The 12812-nt window shown below is 35.4% G+C and overlaps 1 protein-coding gene across 1 annotated transcript in view; it reads right to left on the reverse strand.

Annotated features, from left to right (window-relative positions):
- The window catches only part of HCN1 (hyperpolarization activated cyclic nucleotide gated potassium channel 1), a 334529-nt gene that overhangs the window by 100221 nt on the left and 221496 nt on the right, over positions 1-12812 (reverse strand). The gene's annotated exons all lie outside the window — the stretch shown is intronic.

Consider the following 12812-nt stretch of genomic DNA (forward strand, 5'->3'; position numbering starts at 1 on the left):
AGTACATAAAATTCCTGCATGAAATTTATTCTCTTTAGGATAATAAAGTTTGGACCTGAAACCCTTCTGGCATGTAGGGTTTCTGCTGAGAAGTCTGCTATTAGTCTCATCAGGTTTGTTTGTTTATTTATATTTGTAAGTTACTTGATGTTTTCATCTCATTGCTCATAGCAGTCTCTCCTTCATGTTGACTTTGACCAGTCTCATGACTATGTGCCTTGGTTATATCTTTTTTGCAATGAATCTCCCAGGAGTTTATTGAACTTCTTATTATCTATATGTCAAAATCTCTAGCAAGACCAGGCAACTTTCCCTCAAGTATTCCCTCAAACAGTTTTTCCAAGCTTTGCCTTTTCTTCTTCTCTTCAGGGATACCTCCGATTCTTATATTTGGGTATTTTATATAACCCCTTTTGAAAGAGTTCATTCATTTCTTTTGATTCCTTCTTCTTTATTTTAGACTGACTGGGTTAATTCAAAAGACTGTCTTCCAGCTCTGAAATCTTTTCTTCTGCTTGGTTTAGTGTATGTTTAAAACTTTCCACTGTGTTTTGTGTTTCCCTAAATGAAAATTTTAGTTCCAGAGGTTTTATATATATATATATATATATATATATATATATATATATACACAGAATATATTATATATAGTTATTATATATAGTATGTACACACATATAATGGAGATATATATATATCCATTTAGTGAATTTTGAATTCATGTCCTGAATTATGTTTTCTTGTTTCTTTGAGTTGGTTTTCCATTTTCTCTTGGATCTCATTGGGCTTCCTTACAATCCATATTTTGAATTCTTAATCTATCATTTCAGTTTTTTTGTTTTGGTTGGGATCCATTGCTAGATAGTTGATGTGATGCTTTGGGGCAGGTCTCTATGGTCTGCTTTTTCATTCTGCTGGAGTTCTTTCACTGATTCCTTCTCATCAGAGAAGATTTCACTACTTGTTTTTAAGTTTTCTTTTGTTTAGATGGGACTTCCTCCCCTCCTCTTAAGGATACGACTGTAGCCTATGTTGGGTAAGGACCTTTGGCTTTGCTTTTGTGTACTTTCACAGGGCAAGACTCTGAATGAATTCCTTGGTTATGGATAGCCTTAGTGTGCTGTTTTTCTTAAATGCTAGTTATTTTCAGGCTGTAATGATGGTATACTATGTGTGTCGGCAGGTTCCCTTCCTCCTGTCAAGAAGGGAATATGGAGGTTCCTGGAATCTTCTCTGTTTCCCCAGGCCTGTGCACTTCTATAAATTATATTGGGATGTCCAGTTTAGTCTATTTGCCTGTAGGTGGAGCTTGAGGGTAAGAGTCATCCAAGCCCTATGCAATTTAATCAGCAAATGATGATATGGGCTGTATAAATTGACCTCCCTGCCAGTAGGAGGTACTTGTAGAAGAAAGTTTTTGTGGGATCTATGCTTGGCTCTAGTCAATCAGAAGCACTCTGACGTCCCAATCAATGGACAGGGCCCTGGAACTTCCAGGGGACTCCTTCTTGAGTTCTGCTATCCCTGAGGCAGATCGGGGGCTGAAACTAGGCAGAGCCAGGTCTGGCAAATCCCTGTCTAGGCTCCTCAATGGCAGAAGCAAGTGCAATCTCAACAAATGTTGTGGGTGGGCTCCCAGGCAGCTGGGGGAAACCTCTGTAAACAGGTGGAGGTGCCCCCACCACGCCAAAGAACCTGCTTGCTGTGTGTGAGGGGGCAGTCCAGAATTCACAGTCCAGTGGGTGGGAGTGGAGTTTGCTCTGCTCCCACTCCTCTTACCCGACGGATCTCCCTCCAGCACCCGGCTGCTGGCAGCAGGCCAAAGGATCCAGGCCAGTCAAATTTCAACCACACTCAGGTGATGAAATGCCACATTTTGTGAGCCTTCCCACCTAGGACAGAAAGTGCAGCTACCCCAGTCATTCCTGTGGGGAGGGGGTGCCCCACGTGTGTGCTGCAGCATGGATCCACATCATACTCTCCTCTCAGTTCTCCCCGTTCAAGATGAGTTCCCAAATCTCTGCTCTATATACCAAAAGATGTGATCCAGTCCTGGGAGTATGGGATCAGGCCCGAGGACCTGTCCTCAGGGCCTCTGAATTCAAGTGCTAATTGTAACAGCGAGAGGCAGGCTGGTCCTGAGCTGTCCACCAGAACCCTTAGGCAGGCCAATGCCATTCTACTATGGTCCAGCCACCAAGAGGTATGCCCCTCTCTCTGTCAGAGCAGCCTGCCAGGCAGCTCCAGGGAAAGCAGGCAAGTGTGGAGCTTCTGATCTGAACATCCCTCAGTCCTGCAGTGGCCCACAGCTGTGGTGGCAAAACTTGAACTTGGGACACAAGAGCAGGCCCAGGTTCCTGTCTTTCTCCCTGGTCCCACAGTGGGGCAACAGCAACCTCACGGCAGAGCTTAGAGCACTGCAGGGAAGGGATCCCTGACTGGCTCTGGTCGCAGGTGCCCAGGATTTGGAAGCCCGTGGAGCTCCACGTGAGCTGAAGCAGTGTCTCTGCATGACCTCCCAGCAGCTGCCCATGCCACTCTGTAGGCCTGTGGAGGTCAAGGAGTTCCCCTGCAGCCAAAATTGCAAAGTTCTAAGGTGAGAGTGCAGAGCTCTAAAGGTCTCCTGCTTACCCCTTCTCTGGGTCTGGGTCTGGGGGCTGCTCAAGGCTCTCAGGGGGCCCACAGAGGCAATCCAGCCTCTACCTTCATGCTTAGTGTCTCCCCTTCACCTATCTGCTATATTCAAGCATTCTTTCTCTGACAAGCTATTCAAAATATGGGTATTTGATGGATATCCCTGATTGCTCTCTGAAGAAGAGATGCATGCCAGCTGCCTCTAGTCAGCCATCTTTCATAAAAATGTATGAAATGTGAACTGTGTTTTAATTGAAGTTTATCTTGTTTTCACTTTAGGTAATAATTTACCAACAAATTGCTCCTTATAAATTAATTTTTTATTATTTGAAGTGTTCACTTAATTAAACACTTCACTGAGGCATCATTGAGAATAATTATTTTTTGAGGAAAAATATTGAACCAAATTAATGGGAACATAGATAATTAAACTTGCTTACTCCATCTGAGAACTTTCGTATAGAAATAGTACATTTTGAGCTTTCTCTAGGTTTAACTTAAAATACATTCTAGGCATTTGTTTTGACACTTTGTCTGTTTTGTTACTGAATTTGGGGGGTTAGAGTGGAGGCTATATGCAAAAAATATATAAAGGAATTATTGTTCCCCAGTGTCCCAGACCTGCTGGAATATGACATTCAAATTCAAACTAAGCCACTTAATAGCCTGCTGTGGGAACAAAAGCAAGCTCTCCAATCCATCAGCTTTCACATGAACAGAAATTTGGTTAATTTCAGGGGCCAAAGTTTCCCGTTATTGAAGACCTAAATTAATTCTTCTTTATCATTTGCAAACAAATACAAATATGAACATGTTAAGTAGGCACAGTCTTGACAACATCTGAAATACAGGACTCAAACTCAGAAGTACACACAACTGCTAGAATATTAAAGAATCAGGGGGGTAAAAAAATGGCAGAACTAGAAAGCCAGGTAGAGGATGAGCTCTATAGAGCTAGGCTACCAAATTTTTATCAGTGTGTCCAATTTACTTCTGCAATCATTGGAAAAACATTTTGTTTATATTAATTACAGAGATGCCAATCAGATATAAAGTTGCATTAAGGAGTTCTTAAGGCAAGGAATATAACAGAGGATAATTTGCATGAAGTCATAAGAAGTATAGCATAGCAGGTTGCCAGTTTCAAATAGATTGTGCTCATTTGAATACTCCGTGCTTTTACTTTCTGAATCCAGTTGACCCTGGAACCATGCAGGGACTAAAGGCACCACCCCCGGCCCTGCACAGTTGAAGATACATGCATAACTTTTAACTCCCCAGAAACTTAACTATTAATGGTCTACTGTTGACTGAAAGCCTTACTGATAACATAAACAGTCAGTTAACACATATGTGTATATATATGATGCAGCATTTCTCCCATGGTATAGGACCACAAAAGCAAACATAAACTCCAAAATAAGCAGGTAGAAAGAAAGAAAGCCTGCCAAACACTATACTTTGTTTGATTTCATGACCCACTGAACTTGTTACGTAACATTAGCACTATATATTTTAATGTATTATGAAGTAGTAGATTATTTCCCTTCAATTCATAAGATAGAAGATTTCTCACTTCTTAAATTTATTTTGCATTCTTTTTAGTAATATATGCCAAAATAATTTAAATGTCGTGATATTTAGCAATAGGACTTTTAAAAAAATCAGATACACAAATATATATATACATATATATATTTCAGTCAGTGAAACTTACTTATCTTCCATATATTTAATGCTATGATCCATACAAAAAAAATTTGTAACTCTGACATCAGCCTTTTTCATTATAGGATTTAAACAATTTTAACAGTAAAATACAGAGTTATTTCATAACTAAATTGCTGTTGCCATAAATAGTGATATCTGGTCATTTTGAGAGCTTGTTTTCAACTTGTTCCCTGGTCAATTAATCCCTCAAGTTCTAAGTGTATGTTTTCCTTCTTCAAAAATGATGATGAAATACAAAATTTGCATTAAGTAGATTTGTAAATTAAAATTTACTGATGCTTGAGATCATGGATTTTTTTTCTCATATTTTGTTAATGTTGGCACATTATTTTAAAACAAAAATTAAACAAATCAATATATTATTTTTAAATTTGACTTGTCCATTAACCTGACTTTTTTATACTAAGAGTTCATTAGTACCATTTATAAAACAAGTCATAAATCAGAGAATATTTCAATATTTCAGGTGGGATTTTTTTCAATTATAATGAGTTTTTCAGGCAAATCAAAATATTTTTATGGGGCACCTCTTTGTAGAAATAAGTATAAACAAATATATTTTATACTTGTTTATATATAAATGTTATTAAATAGATTTTATATTTTATATAGATTTTTATATGTATGCATGTATATACATATAAAGGCACAATGGAAGAGATTAGCATATACTGAGTACTTACTCTTTGCAAGGTACTATTATAACATCATTTCATTGCTCCACCTAATATTCTTGGAACCTGATTGATACTGTTATCACAGGTAGGGAATGCAAAGCTTAGAAAAATTAAGAAACCTACTCAAGGTCACATATGTGTAGATGCCACAGCTGGAATACTATCGCAGGTCTGTCTGATCCCCAGTGTAAACTTTCTCCATTCCAAAGATCATAGCCATTTCTTTTATAACCATTTATATGAACAAAAGTCATAATAATTATAATATAGGATTTTAAAGCATTTTAAGAACACAATCATAGCATAGAAATTCTTTAAAGTATATGTTTCCTCTCACAGAGCAAAACAAATTTAGAGGAAAATTATCTAAGGTTTTCTCTAGGGAAAACCTCTGAGGGAAAATTCCCTGGAGAGTTTGAGGTCAATCAAGATAGCTTGACCGTACAATTATACTTAACTTTTATAGTTTCCTGTTATCCAGGAATTCTCATTGGGTTCTTCTCTCCACCTATCCACAAAGCCTGGTATGAAGCAACCTGTCCTGTTATCTAATAGGAACAGTCCTCTGGGAAGAAATCCTTGCCTGAGGCTCAATCCTCTAGAATGTGGAAAGTACAGGAGGCACAGGGACACAAGTTCAATCTGAAACATTAATTGATACTCTGTGCTTTCACTCAACACCTAGCCAAACTGAAATAAGTATAGTCATGTGCCACATAATGAGATTTCAGCCAATGACGGACAGCAGATATATTGGTGGTCCCATAAGATTACAATGGAGCTGAAAAATTCCTATCACCTAGTGACATCATAGCCATTATAATGTCATTGCACAATGCATTACTCATGAGTTAGTGGTGATGCTGGTGTAAATGAACCCACTGTACTGCAAGTTGTATAAGAGTATATATAGCACGTACAACTATATACAGTGCATAATACTTGATAATGAATGACTATGTTACTGGTTTATGTATATAATATATTATACTTTTATTATTTTAGAGCATATTCCTTCCACTTATTAAAAAAAAGTTAATTACAAAAGAGCCTCAGGCAGGTCCTTCAGGAGGTATTCCAGAAGAAGGCATTTTTATCATAAGAGATGACAGCTCCAAGTGTGTTATTGCCCCTGAAGACCTTCCAGTGGGAAAAGATGTGGAGGTGGTAGACAGTGATATTGATGATCCTGACCCTGCATAGGCCTAAGCTAATGTGTGGGTTTATTTCTTAGTTTTGAAAAGAAAATTTTAAAAAGTTAAAAAAAGTAATAGAAAAAAAGGCCATAGAATAAGGATATAAAAAAGAAAATATTTTTATACATTTGTATGTGTGTTTTAAGCTGTTATTACAAAAGAGACAAAAAGTTAAAAGAAGTATAAAGTTTATAAAATAAAAAGGTTAAAGTATACTAAGATTAATTTATTAGTGAAGTAAGAAAACATTTTTAATAAATTTAGTGTAGTCTAAATGTAGTGTTTATAAAGCCTACAGCGTGCACAGTAATGTACTAGGCCTTCACAGTCACTCGTCACTCACTCACTCACTCATCCAGACCAACTTCTAGTCCTGCAAGCTTCGTGCATGGTACATGCCCTATGCAGGTGTACCAATTTTTACCTTGTATACTAAGTTTTACTATACCTTTTCTATGTTTAGATATCTTTAGATACACAAACTTTTACCACTGTGTTACAATTGCCTATGGTATTCAGTATAGTAACATGCTGTACAGATTTTTCGCCTAGGAACAACAGGCCATACCATCTAGCCTAGGTGTGTAGTAGCTTATTCCATCTAGATTTAAGTATAATCTATGATGTTCACACAATGATGAAATTGCCTAAAGACACATTTCTCAGAAAGTATTACCATCATTAAGTGACACGTGACTATAAAATGCCATATTTCCTACGTACTATTAAATGTGCATGTGCAAATTTAAATTACTTTTATGGGTTTTATTCAAGCAGCTCAAGCACTTTTAAACTGATAATTCTCAAATTAGTAGATCATCTCTTTTGATGGCATTCTTGAATTGTTTAATGCTACTATTTTGAAGTTTGAGCACATTAGCGTGTTAAAAAAAAACTACTAAAACCAGAGTGAAATTAAAGTGAAAACAAGGAACAGTAATTTTTTGTGCTAGGCTCAAATTTATGCCCTTAATGAACAAAGTAGCTGCCTGATATATAAAAGAAGCATAAGAGTTAAGAATATCTTTCATTAGAGGTATAGACCTTGAGTGTGTATGTCAATTGTTAGATCATAAAATTTATTAAATAAGTATTTTTGGTATATACAAATGTCTTACCATATAAAAGAGTAAAGCATTAGAGTTTCTTCCCAAATAATTTGTATATATTTCAATTTATATGACAGATGGTGCAATGTGGAAAGAATTTTGAATTTTTTGTGAGAATTAAACAAGAGACTTTATATGAAAGCCTGGCATATAAAGAGACCATATATAAAAGGGCTAATAATAAGCTCTCTGTTTTCTATCTGGAATATTTCAGTAAATGAGGGGCTAAATTTGTTACTAGTGTGTGTATGTGTGTGCATTTTAATTTAAAATTATGTGTATAGTACTTTCTGCTAACAGATACAGTTCTAACCTCTTTACAAATACATAAATCATGAAGAATTACATTAAATTCTAATGTTTAGAGGTAGACATAAGTAAAATACAGAAAAATTTATAGAGAAAGAAATGTGTGTGCTAATGAGATTACATAGGAATTGATTATTTATATTGAGGATAAAAAGAGCTTTTCCATTATCTAATAATCATGCTCTCACCTATTAAAAATTCTCAAGTTCTACCTTAGCAATGGTAAAATTTGACCTTAACACTTACCATATCCATGTAATTTTGACAATATCATGCAAACCTCTCTTTTTTTTCTTTATCTACCTCGATTTGCTACAGGGCTGGGGGTCTCACTACCAAATGTAAGAAGGGATGGTGAAATAAAATAAAATATTGACTCCCTGAACATTTTTAATAGTAGACTGACCTTTATCCATAGATTCATAGAAAGTTGAAATTGTAAGGGATCTGAGCAAAAATGTATTCTTTTTGTAGGCAAACTGAATTTCAGAATCTCCATGATTGCAAGATCAAAATAGATAATTACATAAATAAATATTTAAATGAATATATTCAGCTTGTCTAACTTTATTTTAATCTAATATACAAGGAACAATACATTTTAAAGTCATGAAAAGTATTAAGTTACTTGCCAAGGTCTCATTTGGTTTGTTTAGGAATGAAAAAACAAACAAACAAACAAAAACCACAAATCATATCTCTATGTGATTGCAAATATTGCTTCTGTTATATTCATATAATCATAATAATGACCATAATACCACTACTGATAGCAAAACATGAATATAGTTCATATGGATCTCTGACAATAAAAACCTTAGTAGATCTGGTAATTTTCACAAAAAACTTGTGTAGATAGAACAGTCATTATTGTCTTCTTTTACTAATAAAGATAAAGTTCAGAGTTTCATTAACTAGTCTATGGCTTCATGGTAAGTAGCAATGTCTGTACACTGGATCTCTGTCCTGCTGGTGGCAGATATTAAACATTTTAAGCTACACCTTAATAAGTACTGTCTTGTACTCTGCTCACATTTGGGTATTTAGGAGGAAAAATCAACCATGGTCAGGTTAAACCATCTCCATTATAAAAGCGATAGTGTAAGTCAAATTATTATTATAATATACCTGGGTAAAATGATGAGGACACCCACTATGATCTATATTGCCAAATATTGCCATAGAGTTATCGATTTCATGCAAGTACACCCTTCTGAGATCAGTATCTAATCAAATTGTAGAGTGAACCATTACTCTATGCTAAAGTTATTTCAATCATAAGTTTAGAACATGAATGATGTCAGTTAAGATTATTGCATTATTTTAGAAAAATACTTTTAAAAGTCATATTCTTATTTACAGTTAAATTATAAATACACAAATCAGCAACAATACATGTTCCTCAATTCTAAAGGCATGACCTTAAATTGCATACAAACAAATAAAGGCTTCAATTACAAGTAATGCTAGAACTTGGTGTATTGATTATGCAATCTAACATGATAAGCCTCGGAAATCCTCTGCTGTGTAAGTCTGTGTAAAAAGGCAGAAGGTATTGAACACTTACAGTTATTTTTGGAAGGCTAATTCCCAACTTAAGACTCTTATCCTATGATGCACATTCAGTGTATTCTTAGTATATAAGGCTTCTGTGTCAGTTATCCCTCTGAGAGAATATTCTATTTTGACTTCTAAATCCATATAAGCCTTATACAAATGTAAGTTTTATAATATGTGGACTCCATGATCTTACAGTCAACTTTACAGAAAATTCAAATACCAAACAGTACTTAAGAGAGGCAAAACACAACTTCTTAGATCAACAGAATCAAGCTAAATATCATTTTACTAGTACTTAAAAAGGTTAAATCCCTAGAATCTCACTTGTCTCTGATAAATCTCCACTCACATTTCATTTAAGTGTGTGTGTGTGGGGGGTATAAGTGTGTGGGGGTGTGTGTAAGAGAAAGAGACAGAGAGCAAGAAAGGGAGAGAGAGAAATTTCTTTTTAAGGCCCAGATTATCTTCTCTCAGATCTATTTCTGAATTCAGACGTAGACTTATTTGGAAGTCTGTAGCAAACAGGCAGAGAAAGAAGGGTATTTGAAATAATGTTTTATTTTCTCTCTTTCCTTTTTAACTTTTGGCTTTTTATTCTACCAGCTTACAAGACTAGAAAAAATGATGATTCAGGTCTAATTCCTATTTTTGATGAGCTCCTTTCAATTGTCTAAAATTAGAACAAAAATATATGAAGAAATGTTCCATATTCAATGATGGCATTACTATCCAAAGAAAATAAAATGAAGCAGGTTCCTACTAAACTTTAGCATATTCCATTTGAAATCATGCTAATGAGGATATTCTAGCTATTTTCTTATGGCACAGAGAAGAAAACTAAGGTTATTTTGCATTTAGGAAAAAAGGTACTTTTTAGTGCACGTCTGCTTGATAAAAACTAACAGAAAGGCAAATGCAACCCAACTAATATTATAATCCATTTATGAGATTTCAGTTTTCAGAAATAGAGAAGAAATGGAAAAGACAATAAATAGACCAGAAATTTAGTATTCTTAAATCAGTCAGTAGAATTCTTATTTGCTTCCAATTATAATATTACTTAATGCCAATACTTCCCACAATTCTGACTACTTTGGGTATGAGACATAATTATTGATGTTTTTTGAAGGGAATACACTGTTTAGTGAAATTCCTATAGAAGAACTATAAGATTTTAATCAGGCAGAGTTCCAAGTTTGCCACAAATTGCCATACTAAGCTAAGGAACACATCCAGACAAGTCATAAATGTGTCTTGCCTTAACTTCCTCTGATGTAGAAGGAAATGGCACTATGGCTTACTGGCAAAGCTAGTGAAAGCCTTAATAATTAACAGCACACATTGCTTAGTCAACAGGGACTGTTCAGGAAAAGAAGTAAACATTCAAAGCTTAATGATTTCTCTTGCGCATCACTTCTATGACTCATTTCAGATTTTCCCCAGCTAGTTCAAAAATGATTTATTTGCTTCAATGAGCCAGTGGTCTTTCTTCTTTAGGTATTAGTGACAAAGTTTAACACAATCATCTGTGTGTATTCAGGTGTGCATATACGTGTGTGCCTACCCCATGTTGGCCTAGAAGTGTAATATAGTGGTCTACTTTACGTAAAACCAACCTACTGCCCCTGGTAGCACTGTGTGCCTCAGGGTTTTATGGACAGTGAAGCCTGATACAGCAGCAAGCCTCAGGAGACAACTTCAATCAAACTGCACATGAGGTTTTAGAGGAGAGTGCCCAGTTCTCTAATCAAAGACAAAGAATCAGAGAATAGCCTACACAAAAATGTCTGCTATATCTCCCTCTAATCATCTTGAAATGACCTCTATTGAATCTATTTTAGGTTATAAAGTCGAGTCAATGACAATGTCTCTGACAGGCCACTGTTTGGATGCTTGTACATTGCCTTTAAGTCAATATCCAAATATCCTTCTGCCATGGCCTGGAGGGTTCATGGTTGACCCAACAGGGTTTGGGGTTGACTCCCAAGAGGCTGGAAATAAGTGAGCACAGGTTAACACAGGATGGAGAAAGCATGAGGATCATCCCAAGACAAATTCTTTAGTCAATGACAGGGATAGAATGCCACAAAATTGAAAGCAAATGACAGAGGAAGGATTTTCCAATTGAAAGGGTTGCAGTAAATGTATGTTGAGTACAGAAGATGGTATGCAGGGAGATTAACATTGATTTGGGGTGTTCTTGGCTTGCCTTTGTCTATCATTGGAAATGCACTGTGTGCTTAAAATAGAGAATAGTTCAAAAGTTTCTTTTTGTCCTCTATTCTATTATGGTGAGGCCACAGGCTAGATTAATGGGGAGTCAACCTACAATGTAGCCAAAGGATAAAAAATCAGATTGATATGGTTCCATTTGTGGAATAGAAGGGTTTACAGAAACTGGGTAGAAAATAGTTAACTCATAAGAGAGCAAAATATCCCAGAGTATTGATTATTCTCCATGAAGGTGAGATCCATGAAGGGGGCAGAATATCAAAAGAAGTTAGGAATAAAATCTTTTAATTTTAGTTATTTCTATAAATTTACCTGACATCAACACTGTTGATACACAAGACTTTATCCACAAGAGGTAAATGTATTGACATTCTTTGTAAACCACTTGGTTACATCAAAGTATAAATAATAGTATTACTGTTATTATTATTAGTCAGCATCACACATAGACAATGATGTGGTTACCTAAGGATAGCAATTATATATGCCAATGTGAGGACATTCGATTTGCTCCTGGTTATGTAATCTCTCCACTGTTTGTTAGCTGTACTATTAGTGGAATCTAGCAAAAATGTTTAACTGACTTAATAACAGTATGCAAGTATTATTCTGTTCTCTAATATTGCCATAGTACCTTGAATTATTTTGGAAGTTGAAAGGCAAATGCCTTCATCTGAACCACAAAGTAAACTAGTATCTCTCATAAGATTCAGGGTATTTCCAACTGCAATTGAAACATGAACTTTAAATTTAATGAAATTAAACAGATGTCCTTAGCAGTCTGATCAATTGTTCTCTCAATTGTTACCTGTATTGCAGATATCATAAACAACTCAGCATTTACTTAAATACTGGTATAAAAATTTAAAAAATGCAAAATATTTCAAATTTATTAAGTCTTCTTTTTCTCGTGAATGCCTTATCAAGGAATCAGAAAAACTGGCTAATTTTCAGACATACTTTCATTTATTTCTCTCACTTGATTTGCTCACAGGAGGAAGGCGAATGTCCTTCCACAATAATATGTTTATGTTTTTCTGAATACAAAGTGCTGAGAGTTAAATTTTGAAACACCACTATAATAATGCAAATACTATTCTTTACATATTTTCTTCAGGAAGCAAAAATGGGTCATATACACAATATACATAAACTGACAAGCTGCCTAATAGAAGTTGCTTTTGATTCCCTTAGATAAAGGTAATAAATTTAGCATTTATATCAAAAGTAGAAAGCGTGGTCTATTACTCAAAGGTAGAAATGTGACTAGTCTGGTGAAAACAGGGCTTACAGATCTGACAAGAAGTGGATGGCGGCACATACATAAATAGGCAGCATTACTTACATGCTATTGTTATTTAGCT

Source organism: Lemur catta, chromosome 12, assembly GCF_020740605.2.
Source record: "Lemur catta isolate mLemCat1 chromosome 12, mLemCat1.pri, whole genome shotgun sequence".
In the NCBI taxonomy this organism is placed as follows: Eukaryota; Metazoa; Chordata; class Mammalia; order Primates; family Lemuridae; genus Lemur; species Lemur catta.